At 38.0% G+C, this 26,032-nt stretch overlaps 1 protein-coding gene across 1 annotated transcript in view; it reads left to right on the top strand.

The window, feature by feature from the left end:
* LOC5577413 (contactin-2) overlaps positions 1–26,032 on the top strand; it is a 619,947-nt gene that overhangs the window by 476,334 nt on the left and 117,581 nt on the right. The window lies entirely within an intron of this gene.

The following is a 26,032-nucleotide window of genomic DNA, read 5'->3' as shown; positions in this document are numbered from 1 at the left end:
CTTAATTTGTAATAACAAAGCTGATTTGACAGCTGCAACGGATTTTTTCGTACATACTTTGTACGTGTATACGGAAAGAAACAAACTGCACTGATGAACTCGGAAAACAGCGCTTTATGCGAGGAAACCCGTCACTCAAACGATTTCCGACAGCGTTTTGTGCGGGTGTGATGTTATTTGTACAAGTAAACGAGTATTTACGTTAATTCTTGTGCGACTTTTGGTTGTCTGGGCTTCCACACCATATACACAGGCACAAATGGTCAATTGTCTCAGTTATTATCTATGTCCCAGTTGGGATGTAACACCGGAAAGAAGAAGACGAATACGAATGAACAACTACCTTTCAAAAACGTAGGTATCAAAACTATTTATGACACATTCATTTTTGACAATGGTCGCAGGATTTGTCCTTTATAATAAATATCACTTTGGATTATGGAACACCCTTGCAAGTTTTCGCTTCTGATTCGTATAAATACACTTCGCAATGTAAACGAGTCAAGTGCCTTTGATCTTTCAAAAACCGAACGTATTTGCAGTAAATCACTTCTACTACAACTGCGCCCCCTAAACATATGGCAATCCCCTTTTTCAACACCTGCTCGTCGTAATCATCGCCGAATCACTGATTGCTCCATCGCCATTCCTCACCATGGTCCCACGGAACGCTCCCAATCTTCGTTGACATGATAGTAGCAACACTTTTGCTGATTACAGAAACTGTGTGCGCTGCACAAAAAACAGCAACACGGTGTTTATTTATATTACAAATTAAATTCATTAAAACTTTTCAGCCGCCATCGCTGGCTTACCGGGTTGCCTTTTGCAACAAGGTAACGGCAGGCAGCAGCGCGAATCTGTCCCACTGCACTGGGTTGAGAGGGCTGAAGTCTGAAGTTCATTTGGAGTGAAACGAAAAAAAAAAACAGTCAAAACAGCTTGGAAAACTGGGAGGTGAAACCTACAGTTGATTACTTACACTTTCGGAGGTTACTCCTGGCTGTAGTGTCGCTTTTCATTACTTGTAACAACATTGCACTCTCTCTTGATCTGCTGGGACCGATAATCAGGTAACGACGGATTTGATTTGAAGGAGTTCAAAATTTCTGTCCTAATCTTGTACTGTATCGCTGCGATCTGTTTGCTTTTTACGTTTATTTAGATTCGAGTATCGGATGTTTCCAAGTTAATTTTAATTTGCTTCTGCTTCTCAGCATTTTCGCAGTCGTATACCGTGTGGCAGTTACGATGATACTATATGCCCAGGGAAGTCAAGGAAATTTCCATTACGAAAAGATCCTGGACCGATCGGGAATCGAACCCAGATATTTTCAGCATGGCTTTGCTTTGTAGCCGTGGACTCTAGCCACTCGGCTATGGTAGGATTCTCTAGGCTGGTCCTCTTGGCTGGAATTTGCTGAAAAGTTTACTTCTTTTACTACTATTTTGACAAGACAGTATGCACGTATCATGCGTCTATGATTTCCGACTTGAATGTATTTCAACGATCCCTTGCAATCTGGAATGATTCCCAAAATTCATATTACACTTACCGTTTTGACTCATATTCCGAACACTTAAGGCCAACAATGGCTTAAAATGCACCTGATAGGCATACTTTAGCTGATATTTGGGAAAATTTTAATTTCTCCGCAAAGTCCAACTGTTAGCTGTTGGGTGTGCTGAATTTTTTTTTTTTTTTAACTTGTTCAGCACTGTTCTTACGTAAAAGTATGGAACAACATTTTGATTCAAATGCCAAACACTGTGTTCATTCTGTCTCATATTCCGAACACCTTGATTTAAATTCCGAACAGCACGAAAAAATCGTATTCAAATGAATATTTTCGCAAATAAATTTGTCTGAGCTAGTTTTACTGGTCTCGAACAAAAGAATCATCACTACTCCAGAGGTATAAAATAGATTGGAAGACGTTAAAATTGAATTGCAGATGACTGCCATTTCCTTGTAATTAGATGACAAATTTCAGCGAACCATTTCAACCACATCGCCATACAAAAACCGAGTGTTCGGAATATGAGTCTGTTCGGAATTTGAGACAAAACGATATCTTGTTCGGGTTAAGGCAGAAACTTCATAAGCCAAGATAAGTGGATAACAGTGAATCACTTCATATCTCCAGCTTTTTTTGTTGGCAATTTTTCATTTCGAATAACCCCAACAAAAAAATTCGAACACACTCGCCAACAAGCCACCTCTCTCTCTAGTTGGTGGCCAACAGAAGCAAGCACCACAAGGATACAGCAGCAATCGAAATCGGTTCGGAATAATCAATCATCATTGGCTATCTTGTTGCTCCAATCTTGACTTCGACTCGCTCGAAACCAATCCCGAAGAAGTGTGGCAGCTATAACAATGAATCAAATCCGGAGTTATTACGGCGGCCAGCAGGAGCAGCAGGTCTTTTGAACTTTTCGGGTGGGTCAATCTTCTACTCATTTTTGGAATTACGTGCCCAACGGGACAGAGCCGGTTTCTCACCTTAGTTTTCTTATGAGCACTTTCACAGTAATTAACTAAGAGCTTTCTTTGGCAAAGTTACTATTTTCACATTCGTATGTCGTGTGTCACGTACGATGATACTTTATGCCCGAGAAATTCAGGCAAATTTCCATAACGAAAAGATCCTGCGCCGACCGTGAATCGAACCCAGTCATCATCACCATGACTTTGCTTTGTAGCTGCGTATGTTACCACTAAACTAAACAAGCCTTACCTAGGCGGGTCAATCACGTAAGCCAAATAAAAAGGACCGGATTCCCCGGGGGCCTTCTACTGACAGACCGACCCAGCAAGCATTTCTCTTCATTCTCCCTGGGTGATAATCGTTTTCTAATATCACTTTCAATTTTTCCATCGCAAAACGTCGACATGTGGTTTGCTCCCACTGAATGCTATCACATTGACACTCGTTCGGTGGAGAAACGATCGATTACTTACTTTGATGGGAGTTGGAGAGCAAGTGGCAGAGTCTCGCCGGAGTTGACTTTGTGTGGTAATTTGATAAATTGTTTTGATACAGCTTTTTCTTTCGCGAGAGAGAGAGAAGTAGGGTAAAGTGGTTCTAAATGCAGCCATGGGGTAAATGAACCAATTTACATTTCAATGAAAATGAAAGTATTTACAGTAGAGTGAAATAAGCATGAGCATGGAGGACCGCTTCGTGAATGCACTCCGTTATTGACTTACGGATATCCAGGATTGCATCTCCAACTCCCAGATCCTTACCTTATTCCAACATCTTTTTATACTTTTCATGACAACTGTGGAGTGCAGAGGTATTCTCGGTCTCTAGTAACAGTGGTTGTTTAACTAACATTCCTTCCTTTCCTCGATGACCGTAAGGACGTGGCCGATGCCGTTATTGGATTTGCAAAGTTGAAGCCCAATTCATTGAATCTCTGTGCAACTTCGATTGTTCTGGTCAATCACAGAGTAGCAACTACAAAATGTACGGTAATCTATGCTCATGCTCAATACTGTTTTTCAATTCTTCATAAAAATTATAATGTTACGTTATCCCAACTGTTTTGCTGAAATATACTCGTTTTTTTTTTTTTTTTTTTTTTTTGATTTATAGAGTTTAATAAGCTCTTCTGCGATACGTTAGAAAATTATTGTATTTCTTTTATTCTCTGTAAAATTGCGATTGGGCTTAAGTTGTCATTTTAAGCCACATTCCCCTAGTCTGTTACGCGGTCACAGGACTAATGGAGCTGTCGTACGAAAATCGGTCGGTAGTCAACCGTGGAGAATGGGTGATTTGTAAGTGGCCCGACTTGAGTTTGTGAACTCATTAGCAAACATAAAATTGGCTGCAGCAGAGATTGGGAGGTCTGCTTTTTTTCCGGCAAGAAAACACGACACGCGGCTTAGCGCGATGATTAATTGACGATATGGAGAGGGCTTCTGCTTTCGATTATGCTGTGGTCGTGAGAGCGATTAGCCATGTAAAAGCATTTCAATCAAAGGCAGTGAAGTGAACAGTTTTCAATGTATTCAAAGAACGACAGCCACAAAATTCCATATACAATGTTAATTAATTAAGAAATACTCCAAATTTGACAATTGAAGTGTAGAAAGCTTAAAACACGAATATCCAATCTCTTCGATCAAACTTCAATCAAGTTTCGCACGAATAGTTTAAAATGTTCGTCAAAAAATAGAACATCCCTTTCTGTCAAAAGAGCACAACGAACTCTCCTAATTCCCAGTGCACTTTTGAAGTCACAATAGAACCCACCGAGAGCACCACACGGCTGGTATTTATTTATGTAATTTACATTCTCGGAAACAAGTGAGCAAAAGCTTTCTATCTGATTGCAACTTTCGGCTACAAATTGCTACCGTTTTATTGCTTGTAGGTTCGTAGCAGCCGGTACGGATGCTAGACACCGTTGCTCCTCTACTAACTATACAGTGTGACTGGGTGCAAAGTTTCGATTAAAATTATAACTCTTGCTACCGACCTACCATTTCATTGCTGGGTTGCTCCTAGTTGCACGTTTGTACAGCGATTAGCATCTGAAATCTCGGGATGAAAATTGTTTCCAAAAATGATACAGTAGGTAGCAAGAGTTACGCAGTAGCACCCGGAAGCGGGGATTAGAATCGGGACGGCCATATTTCACGTGGTGGCCTTTGTGCGTAGTTATCCGAGGATGTAGCACAATTTGCTTCTGTAGCAAAAACCGAGCCGTTAGAGGTTTTTCATGATTTAGATAGCAAGTTCGAGTCTAGGTTTTTCAGATGTAATTAAGATATTTGAATTGTAGGGAGCAAAAAAGGCAGATAGCAAGTGAATTTAAATTGATGCTTGCAATTTGTTTTCATACAATTCCAAACCCCCTCTCTCTTTTTCTTCTTTTTGGCTTTACGTCCTCACTATGACAGAGCCGGCTTCTCAGCCTAGTGTTCAAAAAGCACTTCCACTAAACAAGAGCTTCTTTAGGAAAAGTTTTCATTTACGCATTCCTATATTGTATGACAGATACGATGATAAATTTCCATTACGAAATGATCCTGGACCAACCGGGAATCAAACCCAGACACCTTCAGTAAGGCTTGGCTTTTAAGCCACGGACTCTAACCACTCGGCTAAGAAAGGCCCGAAGATTTATTATCATCATAAATTAAACAATTTCTGGGCTCAAAACTCATTATGGGTCAATTTTTTAACGAAGAATTAAAATAATCTCAACACCCCTCAAAACACCAATTCATGGCAAAAATTATGTCGTGCTTGAATTTTGGCACACAAGATCATCTCCAAAATGATTTTATGTGAAATTACGATTTGCCAGTACCTAATAAACTTCAAATCACCTCTGTTTTCAGTGTGTCTGTATTTTCATCCTTTGCTCGATACACCACTATTATTGCCAATCATCGACCGATTTGGTGGCATTATTCTCGCGTTTCCCAATACAAAATCCCTCCCAGAGGTATCCCTTGGTGAATTGCTGGTCTCCTGTGTCGTCTCGTCAACAACTACTGCTGCTGCTGCTGGTGGCAAACCTTTCCGGAGCTTTTCCGGTGAACCACTCCGGCCATCAGTTGTACATCGCCCTAATGCGCGCCAATCAAGTCTTTAGCTCACCATGAGCACAAATACCATGCCATCGAACAGAGCAGCCCTGCCTCCGTCGGGAACGTAATCGTAATTGTTTGTCGGTCATCTGCCGCTTCTGGTGGTCCACTCACTGCTCGCTGTCGCAGCAAAGCCTCGGCGAACCCTGTGGGACTCCTAGAGGGGATCTAGGTGTAAAATGCGCCACCGCAATATCTCCAAGGCCAACGGTGTTTTGGTCAAATTCCTTTCTTTCAAATGACACTATTATGAATTTAAACTCCTCTCACGGAAATACATTACACAATTCTAGGATTGAAAAATAAATAAATTAAAAACGCTTTAAGCTACCGTGGGAGTATATTACGTGGGGCAAAATGCGCCATATTTATGGTTGCTCAGAAACTTTCGGTGAAATTCAAACTATGCCGCAAAAACCCAAACTCACATGAGGCATAAAATTGCATACCGTAATCCGGGGTATCATTGATCAGCGGGGTTACATTGGTCGGAATGACTCATCTTATCAAAAGTTCGTATTATCATTTATTGATGAAACATGTCCAAATCAAAAATGGTGCTTCTCTTTCTTATATTCATAAGCTAACCGTATGCGTAAATTTGGCAACTTTTCGAAATATTGATTTTAATTGTTAGGGATGACTCTACCGAAGATTCATGTCTCACATATTTTCTGCAAACGATATAAGCAAGGAAAATGTGGTTCTCACAAAAAATGACATCGCCGAAAACGATTCCGTTGTCAAAACTTCCATAAGTATGCTCAATTTGGAAATATTACCCAATTACTGTTAAGAATGTAAAATTTCCTTAGGAAATTTCCTACCTTTAGGCGTATCCCGTGGTTCAAAGTGTTTTTAATTTTGAAATAACTCAAAAAGTAAATGACTTGTAAGCGTTTGGCCTTCATATTCGGCTTCAGGGGCCATGATTTAAGTAAGTAACGACATTTTCAGTGTTACCGAACCTTGTTTACATATGTGATCAATGTTACCCCATATCAGCAAAATCAAAAAATCGCCTTAAACATTTTTTTTAACATGCTTCAAACTTTCAATAAACAAAATACTGTATACAGTCTTGAGCTATGGGTGGCAGTACTTGTTTTAAAATTACAAAATTTACAACATTTGCATTTTCAAAGAAAAAAAAAGAAACATTCAGAAAAATGATCAATGTTACCCCGGATTACGGTACATAATAATTTAGAAAATAGGTCGATTTTGCAAAAAAAAAGGATGTATTTCAAACTCGATGGCACGTTATACCACGCAGTTTTGAAAAACGTTGCAATGGTATCATTTCTTTCAAATATAATTTGTTAGATATGATTTCCTCAGTCCAATGATCGTTTTTAATTATTGAGAGCTTATTTATACGACTTCCCTGTTAACCCAATTAGAATATTGTTTTCCACAAAATTAGCAATTAAAATTTAGTTTTATTCAAAGGGTGCTTATTACCCCGCATTCCCTTACCCCTCCCAAACGAAAAGCACCAGTAGTGGAAAGCGATCGGATCGTTATTTAGCAGAATCCAGCTGTTGCAGAGCACTTATATCGATTGTTAATTGATTGTTTGCCCGCCATTCGAACGAACGCACGGCGCTAATGGGGCAGAAGTGTCTGTCTTGGCCAAGGAGTGGATTGCCCATTAAGCGATTGGAACTCGTCCCCACTATACGAATGGGAGGGATGGCAGATATTGTTCGAAAGCGAAAAGTAATTCCAGGGATTGCTGTCATTGTTTTTTCCATTCTAAGATGATGGTTTTTAATGATGTTGGTTTCGTTATTGGATGTCGGATCTGACATACGATAAGGAGTGCTTACGGTCTTTCTTGGCGATATTATGAAACATATGATGAAAATGTTTCTTCTATCACAAATGTTTGTCTAGGTTGGATAAATCTCAAACGACTTTTTTCAATCTTCAATTCATATATAACAGTAATACAGGTATGTTCCGTTTTTATCAACACGATCGGCAATTTTCAGTTGACAAAAAGGAATAATTTCCTTAAGCAAAATATTGTACAAACTAGAAAACAAAATTGCAGTTTTGTCAGGATATTACACATTTTCATAATATTAATGCACAGTTTTGATTTTTAGGAGCTCTGAGGAGCATTTAGATTGTTCATTCTCCTAGGTTCGTAATGAAAGTTGATTGCAGACTCATATCAATCAATATGATTTTGGTTATAAATCATTGATAGTTTTAGTTTTCTGGGTTAGAGTTTGAATATATGTAATTAAAAATATTAAAACGATAGTCACATAAATGCCCTTTGCATCATGAGGTGCGTCATATTTTTAAAAATAACTACAAGGAAGTGGGTCAAGCTAATCAATTTTATTAAGAATTAACAAGTAACAACTTCTTTTTCATCCTCGTCCTTCTGCTGCTTCTTCTTCTTCTTCTCTATGGCATTACATCCCAGCTGAGAAAAATCCTTTTCCTCATCTTAGTGTTCTTATAAACACAACCACTAACCACTAAATCAACTAAGAGCTATCTCTGCCAAGGAACATTTTTTGCATTGTTTTGGCCATATCCGATTGGCGATTAATTGTGGAGTTATGTTGCGAACGTTTTGAATTGCCAAAATCTTATCAGTTAAATGATTGTGGTGATCTTCCTTCTAAAGTTATTACTATTAACTTCGACAGGGATACACTAATCGCCAATCTAGAACAGCGCCATCATCACATTTCAGCTCTACGTTAGATCACAAATAGATTGGACGTAAACTATAATAATATTGCTTTTTGCGTTTGACATGCAAATCCAGTCTAGCTGCGATTCAAATGCGGTAACAAAAAAAATCTGTTTATTCTGTTTATTTCGTCAATATTGAGGATTTTTCCCTCCAATAGACTCACACCTAAAAAATTTTGTCACACAAAAATATTCTCCCACCATGTTTGCCATATATTGGATGGCGTCGTAGCTAACAAAACCAACAAGTAACGCACATGTAACGCATTATGTTGGATTGTACATTGAATACAAGGTGCGTGCTTCTATGAAAGTGCCATATGAACTGACGTGTGAGTATTTATTTTTCCACGTTGAAAATGTGCACGAGAATCTATTCCTCAACTAAACGAACAATAATTTGTGGACTACATAGTTACATAGTTTCTTATATTCTAAGATTTCCTAGTGAGTTAAAATATGATTTCAATTTGGTCCGGGGCATACTTAGATCAATCATTTCACAGTGCTCATTGTAAACAGACATCATTTGATTTAGAGGACTAAGTTTAGCGTAGTTTGTACGATAACGATCTAAAGTAAACAAATTTCTGTGACGCAATTGTCGATAAGGAGCAAACAAGTTTAATTTGAATAATAGCTCAGTTGAGTCAATACGTTGTTAAACGATATCGTTAACAAATGCGACCATGGCATTTTCCCGTCGCTGTTTTAATGTCTAAATGTTTATCAACATGCATCGTGCTTTATATGACGGAAGAGAAAATACAGTCCAAAGTTAGCAAAGGATACTTAGCAACCATGATCCATATTACCGCCAACCTAGAAAATAAACCCAATCTTTGACTTCGCCTTCCTTGTTAAAAATCTTATCGCGTTTAAGGTTACCGCATTTGATATTTGCGTTTCAAACGCACACAGCCATATTAAATGCTAGTGACCCCGTTGAACTTTGTTTTTCCATCAAGTAGGCTGCTGAAAAATAGCGTGCTGTTCTTCCAGTTATTTCAGAGAATTTTCCAAATCCTTTTCTTCACTCAATCACGTTAGAACACTTGACCAATGCAACATTGAAATTATAATGTAATAATTTATGGACAGTCCCTATCTATCAAATTTACATATAAAATTATTTTATAACATGTAATATAAGAAAAAGAGAGGTCTCTCCAACTCTCTTAAATGCGTATTCAACTAATCAGAAATTCCAGTTGTTACTAGGACATGGCCAAAGCAACTCTCGATTGCTGAAGGATGAGTCAATCTCGTCCAACAGACCATGCTAAGTATGAAAACTCCAATTGATTAGTGGATAGAAGGACTCAAACCTTATTGAATTGTATCGTAGGTGCTCAAGATTACCATATTGTCGAAAATTCAACTCTGAGGCTATTGAAAAGCATTTAAATTGCTTCAAAATAAGTATATTTAGTTATTATTCTAAAAATTTTGAAAATTAAAAAAAAGATAATTTTTTGTGTGTTGATAAAAACGGAATACGACGAAATCCGAACGTGACAAAATCGGAGCGTGTGTTTTCCTGATTTTGTTTATTTTTCAGATTTTTTTTTTTGACATTTCATCTCTATTAGAATAGAGAGTACTTCTCAGTCTAGAACATTAAATACAAGCTCTTCCATAGATGGAGGATGTGTTGATAGTGTAGGAACAATACTTCGACAACTATTTCAAAATCCTTCCATTATACCTACTTTGTACCTTGATGGCTAGAGCTTAGCATCCCGCCATTGCCATGCGTATTGTAGAGCTCCTTCTTCGTCGGTCGTGGGCGATACTTCTCCAGTTGCCCTGAATGTTTAGAGACGCAAGGTACGCGTCCACTGCGTACAGTCAGCATACTCGTGGTCTTCCACGAAGTCACTGACCTCTACTTGCTTCCCTGCTGAGTATTATTTTCGCATTATTTTCTTCCGGCATTTGCAGCCCACTGAAGTCTGCCGCATTTCGCACGCCTATTAATATACGCATTTTTGTATGCTTGGTACAACTCATGAATCATGCGTCTGCGCCACACACCGTTTTCTAGATTCCCACCGAGTATTGTCCGCAGCACTTTTCGCTCGAAAACACCGAAGGCGTTCGGGTCTGCCTTTTTCAACCTCCACGCTTCGTGCCCGCAGAGAGCCACCGGAAGAATAATACGAATTTTGTTTCCGTTTCCAAGTTGCTGGATCCACGCGGGTGTCGCAGCCGCAACACGTCTTCCACTTTGCGAGAAATGTCGTCACGTGTAACAAGTGTTCCGAGGTAAATAAATTCTTCAACAACTTCAAACACATTCCCATCAAACACCAATCCTACCTCTATCTCTATCTGCAACCATATATTCCGTTTTGGTAGAATTGATGGTCAGGCCTATTCTCGCTATCTCCCTCTTCAGAGGCACGAAGGCCTCCTCCGCTGACCTGCGATCGATTCCAATAAGGTCGATACCGTCCGGAAAGACAAGGAGCATGTGCGACCGTTTCTCTGCACGCCTGATCTCCTAATAGCACTCTCGAGTGCATTGTTGAACAGTAAATTCGAAAGCGCGTCTCCCTGCTTCAATCCTTCTAACTTCACAAACAAGGTTGACACCTCGTCTGCATTTCGTCAGTCTAATTAGATTCACCGGAAAACCATGTTCAGACAATATCTGCCACAGCTCATTTCTTTTCACTGAATCGTACGCCGCCTTGAAATCAATAAACAGATGGTGAGACTGCAAGTTACACTCCCGGAATTTATCTAAGATCATTCGCAAAGTACACATCTACTCCGCCAAGATAGCCGTAGCGGTAAACGCGCAGCTATTCAGCAAGACCAAGCTGAGGGTCGTGGGTTTGAATCCTACCAGTCGAGGATCTTTTCGGGTTGGAAATTTTCTCGACTTCCCAGGGCATAGAGTATCTCCGCACCTGCCACACGATATACGCATTCAAAAATGGTCATTGGCACAGTAAGCTCTCAGTTAATAACTGTGGAAGTGCTCATAAGAACACTAAGCTGATAAGCAGGCTCTGTCCCAGTGGGGGCTCTGTCTCAGCAAGAAGAAGAAGACATCTACTCCGTTGTCGAGCGGTCCTCACGAAAACCTGCTTGGTACTTGCCGACGAAGGACTCTTCTGTCTCAGTCTGTTTAAGGCGGCAGGATCCGTCATTGATTTTGGAATGTTCAGAAGGACAGGATGCGCGACAGTATTTTGTATGCCGAATTCAACAGGGTAATTTCTCTGTAATAAACTTACTCCGGTTTGTGCACCTTCTTGTAGGTTGAGCGTATGAGGCCGTCCAACCATCCGACGGGCATTTCTTCGTCTTCCCATACCTTCAGAAACACTCGGTGGATCGACTAGTAAAGCTGCTCACTTCCGTGCTTGACAAGCTCGACCGGGATCTGTCATTCCCAACAGCCTTAAGGCCCAAACGCAATGATAGCGGAACGGCAACGGAAAGCGGAACCGGTTCGCCAGCATGAACTATAACATGCTTAACGATTCAATATTGGTTCACTTTCGTTCATTGACAGCTCAGTTCAGATGGTGTGATTCATGCTGACGAACCGGTTCCTCGTTCCGTTGCCGTTCCGCTATAATTGCGTTTGGGCTTTTACTGTTCTTCAGCTCGCTGATAGCCTTTTTTGTGGGCCTTGTGGACGTGCGGTTAGCGGCGTCAGTTGTTTAGGCGTATTGTGTCATGGGGTGTGAGTTCGATTCCCGCTTCGGTCGGTGGAAACTTTTTGTCAAACGAAAAATTCATCACTGGGCTACTGGGTGTTATGTGTTGTCCATTGCCTAATGTTAGTGATAGTTCAATCTGTGCAGCCTTTGGCTGAAGACGGTGTAAATTGTCTTTTATTTAAACTCCTTTGGTAGGTGTGTCCACAGCTTGGTCGTCATCATCAATATGTATCCTATTTCTCGCTACATTTCCATTTTCACCATTCAACAATTGCTGAAAGTGCTCTTTCCACCTGGCAGCCACCGCCGTTTTATCGGTCAGCAAATTTCCTTCTCGATCATTGCACTTAGCGGGCACTGGTACGGTATTGTGCCTAGCAATGGGCGATTTTGAATCGATGTTCCGAAAATCGATTTTCTCGTTTCGATGAATCGATTTTCTGAATCGATGTTAGGAGCACTCTAAATCGAGTAAATCAATTTTTTTCATTCGATGTTTGTTTCGATTTTAGAAAATGAATTTCCTCTCGCTGCCCTGTACCGTTATATGTTCTGTCGGGTACCGTCCACAAGCATATGGCTTCTGACGACACTCTTCACGTCTGCCATTTTCTGGCACTCTTCATCGAACCAGTCGTATCGTCTTCGTCGTTGACCAGTGCCAATCACTTCCTGCACCGTTGTTGTCACAGCTTCGTGGAAAGGGTCCCACAGGCTGTCAACATCTTCAGAAACGTTGATTCTTCCCAACTGTTCAGACAGAATGCAACGCGATGAAACTGAGCAGTAATATAATCGAGAAAGTACTATGATTAATAATTTAGCCAACCCTCCGTTTGTTGATATTCCATTACTCGATGTCGACTCATGACCATACTAAAAATTATATTTCATGTTTACTATGATGGTTAGCGTTAGCGTAAGCGTAGTTACGGTATACTACGTAAATTGGATACGAGCTATATTCATGTTTTTTTTCTCATCTAGACTGCTTTCAGGAACAAGGCTTGGGAGTTAACCTTGATCTAATCTGAGACAAGAATACCAAAGCCATGAATATCGCTATTCCCGGCCACCGTAGCTTGGGATTGGGGAAGGAAATGTTGATGTAGCACTTACTCTACGGGTTAAATTGTTTTTAATTTAATCTTTTGAATGCCGGCAATCAAAAGAAAGAAACAATGATTTATTTAAAACTAGAAAACTAGCGATATTGAAAAAAAAAACAATTAAAATGATTACGCGTTTGACGATTATAACCTTCTTCTGCTCGGTAAATAGCAAAACCGATTCCTCCAAGGTTATTGGAACTATCCGAAAGAAAAAAAAAGAAAAAATGCATGCCCACCGATTCGGAAAAAGACTACGACAAGCGACCAATTGATCATTGACTCCGTGTTTTGCCCCAGTAGGAGCAAGCAACACAATTGAGTAACAAAACACTACCGACACACTTCGCGATACTTTGCCGTAACCGCACTAAGCAAAACCGAACAGGATTGGTCACAATTCTGTCTCCCGCTCCCATCTCCCGTTTTAGATCTCCAAACGCAAAATAATCCAATCTTCAATAACCAAAATAATATAGGGAAAAAGGAAATCTCTCACCAAGTTTCTCAAATTTCAATTTCATAGTAAAGTAGAAATCTGCTACAAATCCTTCGATGCATGAGCCACAAAAACACATTCCATAGTCTTGTTTGTGCACAATCACACTAACTAGTCCTCAGCAATTCTTAACGCTACAGATAACAAACTAACAAGCACATTTTGCAAGCTACTTTTAGTCACTTTAAAAATGAAAAATACTACTGAAAATCTATTTTTTTATACATCACGAGCAAAAACTTGACAGACGCTATTTCATGTTTACTATGATGGTCCCCTCAAACAGCTTTCCACATTATTCTTGTTCCATGAACTGTTTTCGGTGCTGAAAAGTAGCACTTTTCAGTATTGTTTGGGAGACGTCAAACAAATATTCCAGTCTATTCTGCTATAGCATCTGATTCTATAGCTGATGCGTGATACAGATGCAAGACTGGTAATATTGTCGACGCGATAAAAAGTTAGAATCGGTTTCTCTCCGGAGTTGGAATTTTCTCGGAAACTATGCGAGATACCTAACTTCGGAAGTGTTGCATTCGATTCACATCCGGATATGCACTAATTGACCCTACTTCCGATGCAGAGTATCTAGCATGGATACCGAGAAAAATCAGTTACCGGCGAACTGCATTTTCAAACGATTGATCGACAATACTGGTTTGGGAACGGATCGGGAACTCGTAAAGGTGGTAGCAGTATCCACTACTGTTCGCGTCGTTTTACCTGTTCTGTCCTTCAATAGGGAATATAGGTCTGTGAACGAGAAAATTTGTGACATTCGTAGATACTACCATGTCGCAGCCTACGCGATGGAAAAAATACTGAAATGATACTACGCGTGGATGTATGCCCACGTGGTTTCTGTTGAAATGTTTGTTTGTGCTTTTGGAAATGATCCAGCTTACACGGAGTTTCTCGTAATAGCAAAAAATGTTGTATGCAACTCGTTGCAAAACTCGATTTTTTCAGCACTCGTTGTATTTATCCAACTCGGCGAGCCTCGTTGGATAAATGTACAACTCGTGCTGAAAAAATCATCATTTTGCAACTTGTTGCATAAATAACTATTTACATATCCTTCTTCTTCTTCTTCTTCTTGGCATTGACTTACTGGGACAGAGCCTGTTTCTCCACTTAGTGTTCTTATGAGCACTTCCACAGTTATTAACTGAGAGCTTTCTTTGCCAAAGTTGTCATTTTCGCAATCGTATATCGTGACAGGTACGATGATACTCTATGCCCAGGGAAGTCAATGAAATATCCATTACGAAAAGGTCCTGGACCGAACGGGAATCGAACCCAGACATCTTCAGCATGGCTTTGCAGCCGCGGACTTTAACCAATCGGCTAAGGAAGGCCCCAGATCCTGCTTTATCATTTACACAGCAGCATCGCAAGTATATTGCAATTCCCTTCTCTTCACCTTTTAAATACAGATCAAGAGTATAAGATCGTTGTCTGTAATGACAGATTAGAAATTTAAAATAAAATAAAATCGGATATAAATTTGAGTATTTGGCTACATTCAATCATCAAATTTTACATTCATATGTTAATTGAAAATCCGATCACCATTCCCCGATCCCTCAATGTGCATTATATTTTGCAAACGCACACTATCCCATGACATCTTCATGTCCCACCGCCGGAAGCACTTTCCATCGCAAAGCAGCTCCAATCACATTTCCGGTCACGTTCGCACGTGGATAGTCCCAATTTTTTTTCGCACCAGCAACCAGATCCCAAAACAGCGGGCAGGTGTATTTCCCAGCCCAGCCCATCCAACGCATGTACAACGCACGTTGAAACATGTGTACGGCTCCTTAACCTCGTCGGTTTCCTTCAACGGGGCCACGTTTTCATTGTACCGTTTTGTGTCAAATTCCGATCAAAACTACTATTCCAAACAATGGCAAAAGTTAATAATTTCAAAAAAAATTTAAATTGACTCATAGAAGGATTGATCATTCTGTGAAAAGATTTAGGTGGTTTTATTGAAAACTCGTAAAAAAAAGTCGAGTACTCTGATTATGAGTCATGTTCGGAACTTGAGATAAAAACGGTGACGGTCTGATCCGATGTTGTTGATTAGGCTTGACGTAGCAATCGTTTTGGCCGGATATACGTCTCGTTTGCCACTTATCCGGAGAAAGGAGGGGCAGTCAGCTTCCGGTTGTCCGATAGCCTTCATGTTGGCCACGTAATCGGTTCAATCCTGCTACGTAACGACAACGACGATGCGTCCCTCTGGAGGCCCCCCTGATGGTGAAAGGACTTTTTTCTTATTTAATTTAAGTTCCCCTCTTTCAAGTGGATAGAAGAGCGTGGTGTGAATGCTCAGAAAAGGATCGTTTTCTTCGTTCTAGGAATAAGTAATTGAATTGCTGCGTCAACAACGGAACCAGCTGCCACCCGCGATGTTTCATTACAAGTTTAAATCATAGGATTTCTTGGGTGGGTTGGGGAAAGTGTCACACACGACACAGATTAAGCAGTCCAGTAAATGTCGGGAGAAAATGAGAATAGAATAGATAACCAATGATAAGGTCTACGTCATTAGAAACTGCTTGGAGAATCTTCTTCTTCTTCGTGGCATTACGTCCTCACTGGGACAGAGCCTGCTTCTCAGCTTAGTGTTCCCAGTTGCCATTTTTGCATTAGCATATCGTGTGGCAAGTACGATGATACTCTATGCCCAAGGAAGTCAAGGAAACTTCCATTACGAAAAGATCCTGGATCGACCGGGAAACGAACACAGACACCTTTAGCATGGCTTTGCTTTGTAGCCGCGGACTCTAACCACACGGCTAAGGAAGGTCCCTGCTTGGAGAATGCCAGGATCAAATTTATTGTTAGGAGTACATCAAGAATCTTACCAAAAATTCAATCGTAAAATATAGCTTTAATTTCCTCTAATCTATCGTTCTGGGTTTCCTCTGGAAACACAAAAAAATAAAGAAAATGCCGTTTGGCTGCAAGGACTCTTATAGAGTTACCAGGCTAATAGAAAGCAAACCGTTTTACCGAAAACCTTAAGATGGAGCGCAACGTGGCGCTTTTAAGACCGATTCTTGGTCGAAAAAGTCATAAGATTACAAGCATCTTAAAACTGAAAAGACTGTTTAAGGGTTGTGATGGTACGTTTACAACCGCCTAATGGTATATAAAGGCAAAGCCGAAATAAGGATAAAGTCCTCGGATTCAAACTGGGTACCCGTCCTATACTAAATTCGTTTCATCGGTACCTAAGTTTGACAGATTGCAGCTCACTTTTCTCAGCATTCTCAATTTTCCTATATTACTACATGTATAATTTCTTGGGCTACTGCACGGCAAAATGTCTTTATTTGCCATAATTGTGGTTAAATTAAAAGTCAAGGGCGCTAGGCTGCTTGGATAGATGAGCTATATTTTTTACTTTAGGTATATATTTTAGTATTTAATTATTGTAAATCGATTGCATAAGTATCTCTAAGAAAACTTCCAAGAATTTTCAAGGGGTTGAAACCCCCATAAGGAACTTTCTGAAAATTCTTGGCTTAGGAATTTGGCCTTTTTTTTTCTTCAGGGATGTCTTTTTCGCATTCTGAGACTTAGTACAGGAATAACTCGGAGGAATATCTTCTATCTACCGTTTTGACTCATATTCCGCACATTTAAGGCCAATAGTGACTGCAAATGTAACTGGTAGGCATACATAAGGTCATATTTGTGAAAAATTTTAATTACTTTCCAAAATCTAACTTTTAGCTGTTTTGTGTGACTATAAAAAATATTTATTTAAACTAGATTATATGGTTATGTTTGTCTCTCTCGTATTCCGAAAACCATTATTCAAATTCCGAACAGCACGCATAAATCGTATTCAAATGAATAATTTTGCAAATAAATTTACCTGAGCTAGTTTTACTGGAATCTTCTTCTTCTTCTTCTTCTTCTTCTTCTTCTTCTTCTTCTTCTTCTTCTTCTTCTTCTTCTTCTTCTTCTTCTTCTTCTTCTTCTTCTTCTTCTTCTTCTTCTTCTTCTTCTTCTTCTTCTTCTTCTTCTTCTTCTTCTTCTTCTTCTTCTTCTTCTTCTTCTTCTTCTTCTTCTTCTTCTTCTTCTTCTTCTTTTTCTTCTTCTTCTTCTTCTTCCTGGTATTATGTTCCCATTGGGACAGATCCTGCTACTCAGCATAATGTTCTCATGAGCTCTTCCCTATTATTTGCCCTAACCTATTTGCCATTCAAAAATGAGTGATCGGAATATGAGTCTGTCTGTTCAGAATTTGAGACAGAACCCGAGCAAAGTTGAATAGCAAAATGATAACAAATCTTGTTACCTGGTTATCATCATTTGATAACTGATTTTGTTATCAGCTTGGCTGAATTAACAGCCAACATAACAAAAATGAGAACTCAAATTTGCTTGTCGAATAACAAAGTGATAGTAAATTATGTTATCATTGAGATCAAGTTGATAACTAAATTTGCATCATCATATAATTTTGAATTTTATGGTCATAAATCAGGGAAAAATGTTGAGAGATGAGTGTTTTGGATTAAACTAACGCTCCAAATAATTTTACAGAATTTTTTATGACGAAAAGTCAACTTTGTTTAATAACACACGCTTTTCAAAAATGTTATAGAAAAGATGTCTGATAACATATTTTGTTATCAATCTGTTGTCAAAAATGTCAGTCACGGATACAATGATAACAAATGTTGTTATCATTCGGTTATCATTGATAATATAATATTAAAACGATAACAGCGATAATAAAAGTTATTATCAATTTGATATCATCCAGTTATCCGACTTTGCTCGGGAATCGTATCTATTTTCTATTTTATGAATAAAATGGATTGTTGTTTATATGTCACGAAATGAGTTGATAACGGATCAACGGATTGATGTAAATTTTTAACAGTTTAACGACAAGGGATGCGACGTGATTATTCGAGTAAAAAGAACGGGCATGTTTCCGGACAAATCGGGAAATCGGGGGAACACTAATGTATCATTTTGTATGGGGCATTACATTACATTACATGACATGCCTACTTGATGGCAAGACAAAGTTTGCCGGGATCACTAGTTTTAAATAGTTTCAGAATGGCTTATGGGGATTACATGTGAATTTATTTCAAGAATATTTGTTACGGACAGCATAAATTGGTCATTTTTTGCGTTTTTTTTTTGTGTATTATTGTTTTGGTTGATTTGGGTTTTGTTTTTTCTTCTCTTGAGACCACCCCCAGATTTGGATTTTGATATTCATTGGTTTTGTTTGTGTTTTGTTCAAACTCGCTTTAATTTTTTTCAACAGTCGGCCGTTATTTTTATTACGGGCAGATTGAAAGAATTGTGTTTCACGTGTTTTTTGTTTTTTATTATTTTTGTTGGATTTGTTTGTCGGTTTTGCTTTGTAATTGCTATTGAGCAAAAAAAAATGTATCATACAAACAACAGGCATTAAGCGAAATACTATTCATGAAATAAATAAAATACTGTTTTCTCTTTTGATTGCCGGCATTCAAAAGATTAGTTAAAACTCACTTAAAAAGCAAATGCTCTTGGTCTATCGCCAGCTTTTAAAGCGAATCCTAACCTAATACATCTCCTAATCTCCAACTTCATAGCACTTATGAGAATGTCGCTGAATCGGTGGCCTCTCGTTAGGGCTGATCCATTAATTATGTAAGACAGTTTTCGGGCTTTTTCAACCCCCCTCCCCCCATGGTAAGATTTTTTGTATGAAAACTTAAGATAAATTGTATGGGCTGTAAAAAATCCCCCTCCCCCATAAAGCCTTACGTTATTAATGGACGACCCCTTAAGTATGTGCTACATCAACATATCCTCCACCTATCCCAAATTACGGTAAAGATGGGCGTGGCCGCGAATGGTGATATTTATGCTTTCAATATTCTTTTTCAAGATTGGAACAAGGTTGTTGGCCTTGTTTTTGAAAGCTGTCTGGATGTGATTCACAAAACTATCATGAATGTTGCTGGTATCCAATCTACGAAGTATACCGTAACTACGCTAACGCTACATGTAAATTTATTTCAAGAATATACTGCCCTTCTACGCCTACTTGTCCCATGTTCTATGTAAACCTGCTAGACAAATGTGCGTTGAATGGCAGTATATTAATGAAACAATTCTAGACATTTACTAAAAGTTTAAATCTTTTTTTCTGGTAATTATTCCATTATTTTTTTATGGAACTCCTTCGAGAACTGGAGATTGTTCAGGATTTATTCTACAAGTTTCCTAAAATTTCTTAATACGTTTCTGCAAAAATTTTCCCAATGATTTCACAAAAAATCCTTAGTGATTTAATGGAGGTACTCCTGGAGAATGTACTAGAAGATTTCATGCTGAAATTTCTTAGGAAATCTTTGACGAAGCTCCTTTAGAAATAATTAGTTAAATGTATATAATTTTATATTTAATTTATATTTACTTTACTAATAATTACTGCGTAATTTATACATATACAAGCATGTCAAATCAAAACTCATTTTTTTTGTTTCGTCCTAATCGGTTCCCAACCAATGGATTAAAACAAAGTTGTTACAAATTTTGTTACTCAGTAAGGGCCTCTTGACTAACAAAATATGTTATGATATTGATAATTAATCTTTGAGTTGTTTAGTAGAATATCTATAAGTAGAGGAAAACCCGAATTTAGTACTATACCATTTAATTCCACTAGAGTTTGTATCTTTTGACAGATATGCATATTACCTCAACTGTAAGGCCATCTTCAGTGTCGTGTACTAGACTCATCTACTCATAATATTGGTTGTTTAGTAGTTGAAATAACAAAAAAATATAATATAATTTCTTCTACACTGAACAAAATTGAAACAAAATATGTTATAATTTAAACTTAAGTGTAACTCATTATGTTTCAAATCAAACAAAAATATTACTCGTTTTGTCGTTTTCCATAACTGAATTATAACACAATTAGTTATATTCTTTAAATGAATAAAAGCGCACATGTATAAGTAATTGCTCTCAGATATTTTCTAACAAATTGGGTTTTGATTGTTTTGAATTTAAACATATTTTAAACTGCATTTGTTATAATAACTGATTTTGTTTCAATTATGCTATAATTTCCTCAATCAAATCAAAGTGCTTCTAACAAAAAGAAAATTTGTAATTTGAAACAAATCTTGAAATAATCGTGATATTATTTTGTTGTAATTCACTAATCGGGTTTAAAAGGTTCCATTGCTAGTAATGGACACGTTAGCTGCTATAATTCATTCTCGACGCTTTTTGCAATAATATCTTTGACAGATATGTGATTTGTGAAGCCCATCTACTAGTTTCACGTCTTAACTTGTGCGGTTTTTTATTATTACATATTATATTACATCGAAAATGAGTTAAAATTTACTAAATTAGTTTTTTACCCAAAATCTCAGACAAAACAAAATGTGTTATAATTTTGAAATAATTGTTTCAATATTCGTTGTCATATTGTTAAAGTCAGTGTATATTTTTCTATAATATTTGTAACTTTCAACAAATTATAAGCTTATTTAATAACACACTCTGTTACAAAAACATTTGAAGTAAACAATGCCGTTTATTATTATTCAGGTTTACTCTACTGATCGTACTGCGACCTTAATAGCAATGTTAACGAATTTGACGTTTCCTATTATGCAGCTTCCATTTGATTCTTATGTTATCCACCTAACTGCTTACGTTGCCTCTTAAGGACTCATCTAATTATAGACCCTCTTGTGCGTTTTTCTTTACAAAACTGCTGAAATAACTGTATTTGCCCACTTTACGCCCATTAAGACATATTATCGAAACATTTTATTGACTTTGGTAAACAGCTTGCTACATAGTTGTATCAAAACGGAATAGAAACATTAGTTATATAACGTGTTAACCATTTTTCATACTTTGGTATTTTACTTTTTATGTTTTTAAAATGAGAGTTTTATTTTAGGCAAACTTTTTTTTGGTTGTAAGCTAAGCTCGAGCAAATGAATAAAACGTAAGTAAAACCTTTTGTAAATAATTTTGATGCTTTGTACTGATGGTGGCTCAAGAAAAATTCCCTCTAAACACCAATACATTGTTTTGATAAAATATACTATCTCCCTCATTTTAAAATATAGCAACCATTGACATGTACAGTCAGTCTATGCTATGCTATGTTATGCTATGCTATCTCGCTCATTTTAAAATATAATTCTTAAATTTAAAAAATTACACATTCCAGTGTATAAAAATCTCATGTTCTAAATTTTTACAACAGTGATTATAACCTGTCTTTCTATTGGATGCTTTTAGATTCCAGGAGTAAATTTAAATTGATTTAAGTATTTTTGAAGAGAGGTCTAAAATTTCAAAGCACGATAGTTTCGTTTTCCTTCGATAAAATATTGCCAATTTTTCAGGGCACATACTCAAATACTATATATTCTGAATACCGAATGAAAAACCTTGCATTCAACGTATGCGTATTAATTTAACCTTAAAATAAAGCACGCTTAAATACACAAATTACTAGGACTGCTGATTCAAGCAACGAAATGTCTTAGATTGATATCACATATTGTAAATGGTAAATAGAAATCTGTTGATTAAGTATCTGGCTTGTTTTTGAATGGTGTTAAGTGCAGTATTCGAGATTTTATTGCACTTGAAAATATCCTTCGAAAATGATCCTTAAATTCAATGAGAATTGTGCTAAAAAATATATGAGTACAAGTATATGACAATTCTTTCTCAAAAGTTCACACATTTTTCAACCTTTCATTTCTGATATGTGTGCAAGGTGTTTATCTTCATGTGCTAGTTATTTTAAATATAGTGGTACAAACGCCATTTTCTTGAGATAATATCACCACAACACCAACATTAAAACACATAATTCTTAATAATAAAAAAATCTTCTTGAGTTGAACCTTAATATTTCTGATATTGTGAAAAATGTTAGTTGAGGCCCAAATGTGTTAAACGCTCAGCTATTCAGCAAGACCATGCTGAGGGTAGTGGGTTTGATTCGCGAAGGTCATGGATCTCTCTTAGAAATTCCTTTAGTTAGAAATTCCTTCTATTTACAGTCTGCCTATAACTGCATATTTGTCATATTCGTCATATTTTTGACAATTTCGAGTTAACTCGTATAGGCCTGAGTGAAAGAAAAATTACTAAAACTCTCACCGCTCAGCGAATACTCAACGGATTTCAATTATTTTTGTCAGTATACTGGTATACCTATCTAGTTTCTGAAAGTGGTAAAAGGATCTATCTAGTAGATAGTAGTGACATTTACCAGACAGGACAAGAAGTAAAATATTTAAATTTGAAGATCATTTCACACGATAACTGTACTAAGATAATCCAAATCTTTTCAAACTGACACTTATATTGAGCTGTTCGGTAATCCAATCCGCATGGTTATTAAATTTCACCCATAATTTGTCCATCTTTACCACGCGTAATGAGTTAATTAATTCAAATCTTTTCGCTAATTTGCTTGTATGACCCCGAAACTTTAGTGTTCCACGTCCAGTTCTTCGGAAGCAAGCACTTCATTTAAACCCGATAAACAACCCACCTTTTCGGAGGTCATAAACTAGCAATCGCGATTTACGAACAAACCAGAGAGAAAGGCAACAATAACGTTTTCCAGCAAGTTATGAATTTCAATGGAGAAAAACACGCGAAAAACAACCCCTCCCAGCGTTCTGTACCAACCTTGCTAGCTACCATCACTATTCTTCGATGCCATTCAAGCTTAAAATCGCAATTTCCTCGAGCAAATTCTCATCGCACCTCACCCATTTTTTCCCAGAATTTTTCCGATTCTGGTCCCGAAGAGAGGAGGTTCGCCCCATAAACTACCGTCCACGGCAGCTTCAGCCCGCCGGCCATATTAAGCGTGGGAAGATGGGGCAAAATATGATCCACAGGATTTCGAGTCATAGAAAATGAGGTAAAACACAATTTGAAACTATAGATTGAATATCTTTTGAGTCTCATATTTCTGAAAACGAATACAAAAATTATCCCGCCGGTGCATTTGGACTGCTCTTCCCATATGCGAGGGAAAACAGCGAGCGCTGAAAGAAATACGACTCCAGTCAGGTCCAGTCGTAGAGTGTAATTCGATTGCATTGTATTTCCAATTTGGCACTGTATTTTCCCTTATCCGCTCTGGTTCTTATTGGTGATTCCCGACGAGAACGAAGCTATTTTTGCCGCAAGTCCCGGGAAAATGGTCCCTTATCTCTTTTTATTTCAAACCGATTCGGATACCGTGAACTGGGGAGAAATTTACTACTATTCTACAACTTTTAGTTTTATTGTGCTTAGCAATAAAGATATTGTTATCTTAGTTTCAACAAAACCAGTACCATCGCATTGTTTAATACAGATTTTCTACAGTACCTTCTAAATTTATGAATGTTTCTATACAAAACATACCTTATCATCTGTATGTAAATGAAAATGGAATGGTGTTTGTATGTCACGAGATGGTTTGAGAACGGTTCAACGGTTGTATTCGTACAAGAGTCCAAAATGTTCGTGGGGAGAAAAAGTTTAGGAAAGCTTTAGAAATAGTCAGAAAAACGAGAGAAAACAAACCTATCATTTTGTATGAGAAATTCAAAAGTCTATTAAACATAGATTGTATGTTGTGTCAACGAGACAGTATTCTTTCAAGGAATTACTATTTGGTACAAATCTCATCAAATTCGAGTGTTCAATTGGACCCCGAATTACGGTACTGAACAACGTGTGTATGGACTGTTACGGGATTTCGTTAGTCGGTTGGTACGCCGTCGTGGAAACATCATTATTTTCCAAATCCATTTTTCATTAGGGGTTTTCGCTTGGCTGTGTGTCTTAGTACGTGTCCGTGTGTGCGTGGTGATTTCGATGGCGGTTGGATGCTCAAAACGGTCAATGAATAGCTTTCTGGAATCGCTCCAGAAGCAGAAGAAATGCAATCCAGTCCGTGGATAGTTGGACCACAGACAAACGTCCCAATCAAGTTTTCAGCTGAATTACCTTAAAGCTACAATAGACCTTTACAAATACGGAACTTTATTCAACAAAATGGCAATCTGAGCGTTTGGAATACAAAGCAAGGATAACACTAAAAACTTTTGAAAGTTTCAATGAGCGTGCAGTTTTACATCTTCCTATCTGTGGTCAATCTTTTAGAGCGTATATCCTTATGAGAATTTAAGGAGAGGGATTAGTGCGATATTTGGACATATGTGTGGATGGCTTCCGATGGGAGGAATTGAGTAGGCTAAATGAAGACGGACGGACGGACGCGTGAAACAGTTTTCTTTTCCGGGAAATTTTATTTCTTTTCGAAAGTTGAGAAGGATTTAGATAACTGTTTCCGGAAAGAACTTTGGTTTGTTTGAAAGCGGCGAAACTATAAGTATACACAGATGATGAAATTATTGAGTAGGGTATAATTGATGAACTTGTCATAACATTTTCACATTTATTTAGATTACATTTAACAAATAACACCGAATCAATTTCACGCCACTGCGGCTTAAGGCCGCATCTCTCCACTATATCACCTTTATAAAATCTTCTTCCTGTTGGCATTACGTCCTCACTGGGACAGAGCCTGCTTCTCAGCTTAGTGTTCTTATGAGCACTTCCACAGTTATTAACTGAGAGCTTTCTTTGCCAAAGTTGTCATTTGCGCATTCGTATATCGTGTGGCAGGTTCGATTATACTCTATGCCCAGGGAAGTCAAGAAAATTTCCATTACGAAAATATCCTGGACCGACCAGGAATCGAACCCAGACACCTTTAACATGGACTTGCTTTATAGTGGTGGACTCTAACCACTCGGCTAAAGAAGGCCCCTGCGCTCCTTAAAACCTCAGTTGTCCATAAACTCTATCTAATTTTACATAGAACCAAGTGTGAAGAACTAGAATAACTTCGACATTAGACTGGCCCTTAAACAAAAAAGTTGTAAAACTTAACGAGGCACCCCCTAGATATGAGCCTTAGGGTAAGAAAAACGCTCTCTCAAAATTTCAACTCAATTGGTTGCTCCACCAGCTGGCGCAATCGTTATGAAGTTTGTATGGGATATTGGTCTCAAATATATTGAAAAATGACCCTATGTAACTGTTTCGTTTCGTATACAAATTGTTCGCGTTCAAATAAGCCCAGAATGACAAATACACTACTTGACACCCATAATTACAGAAGGTTGTATCTGGATTTAATCTCATTTTCATTACTTTTTCGGTTGTTGAAAGTTAAAATTAGATCAGCACTCACGTACAGTCACTTATATGCATGTGACATGTGCCTCAGCTCGCCGAGCGTCATAGGTGGCTATGATGCGCTTAGTGGTTACCTCCTGGGAGGGAGGCACCGATACTACAC

This window comes from Aedes aegypti, chromosome 2 (genome assembly GCF_002204515.2).
Source record: "Aedes aegypti strain LVP_AGWG chromosome 2, AaegL5.0 Primary Assembly, whole genome shotgun sequence".
Lineage (NCBI taxonomy): Eukaryota > Metazoa > Arthropoda > Insecta > Diptera > Culicidae > Aedes > Aedes aegypti.
This window is presented reverse-complemented; position numbering and strand designations above follow the sequence as displayed.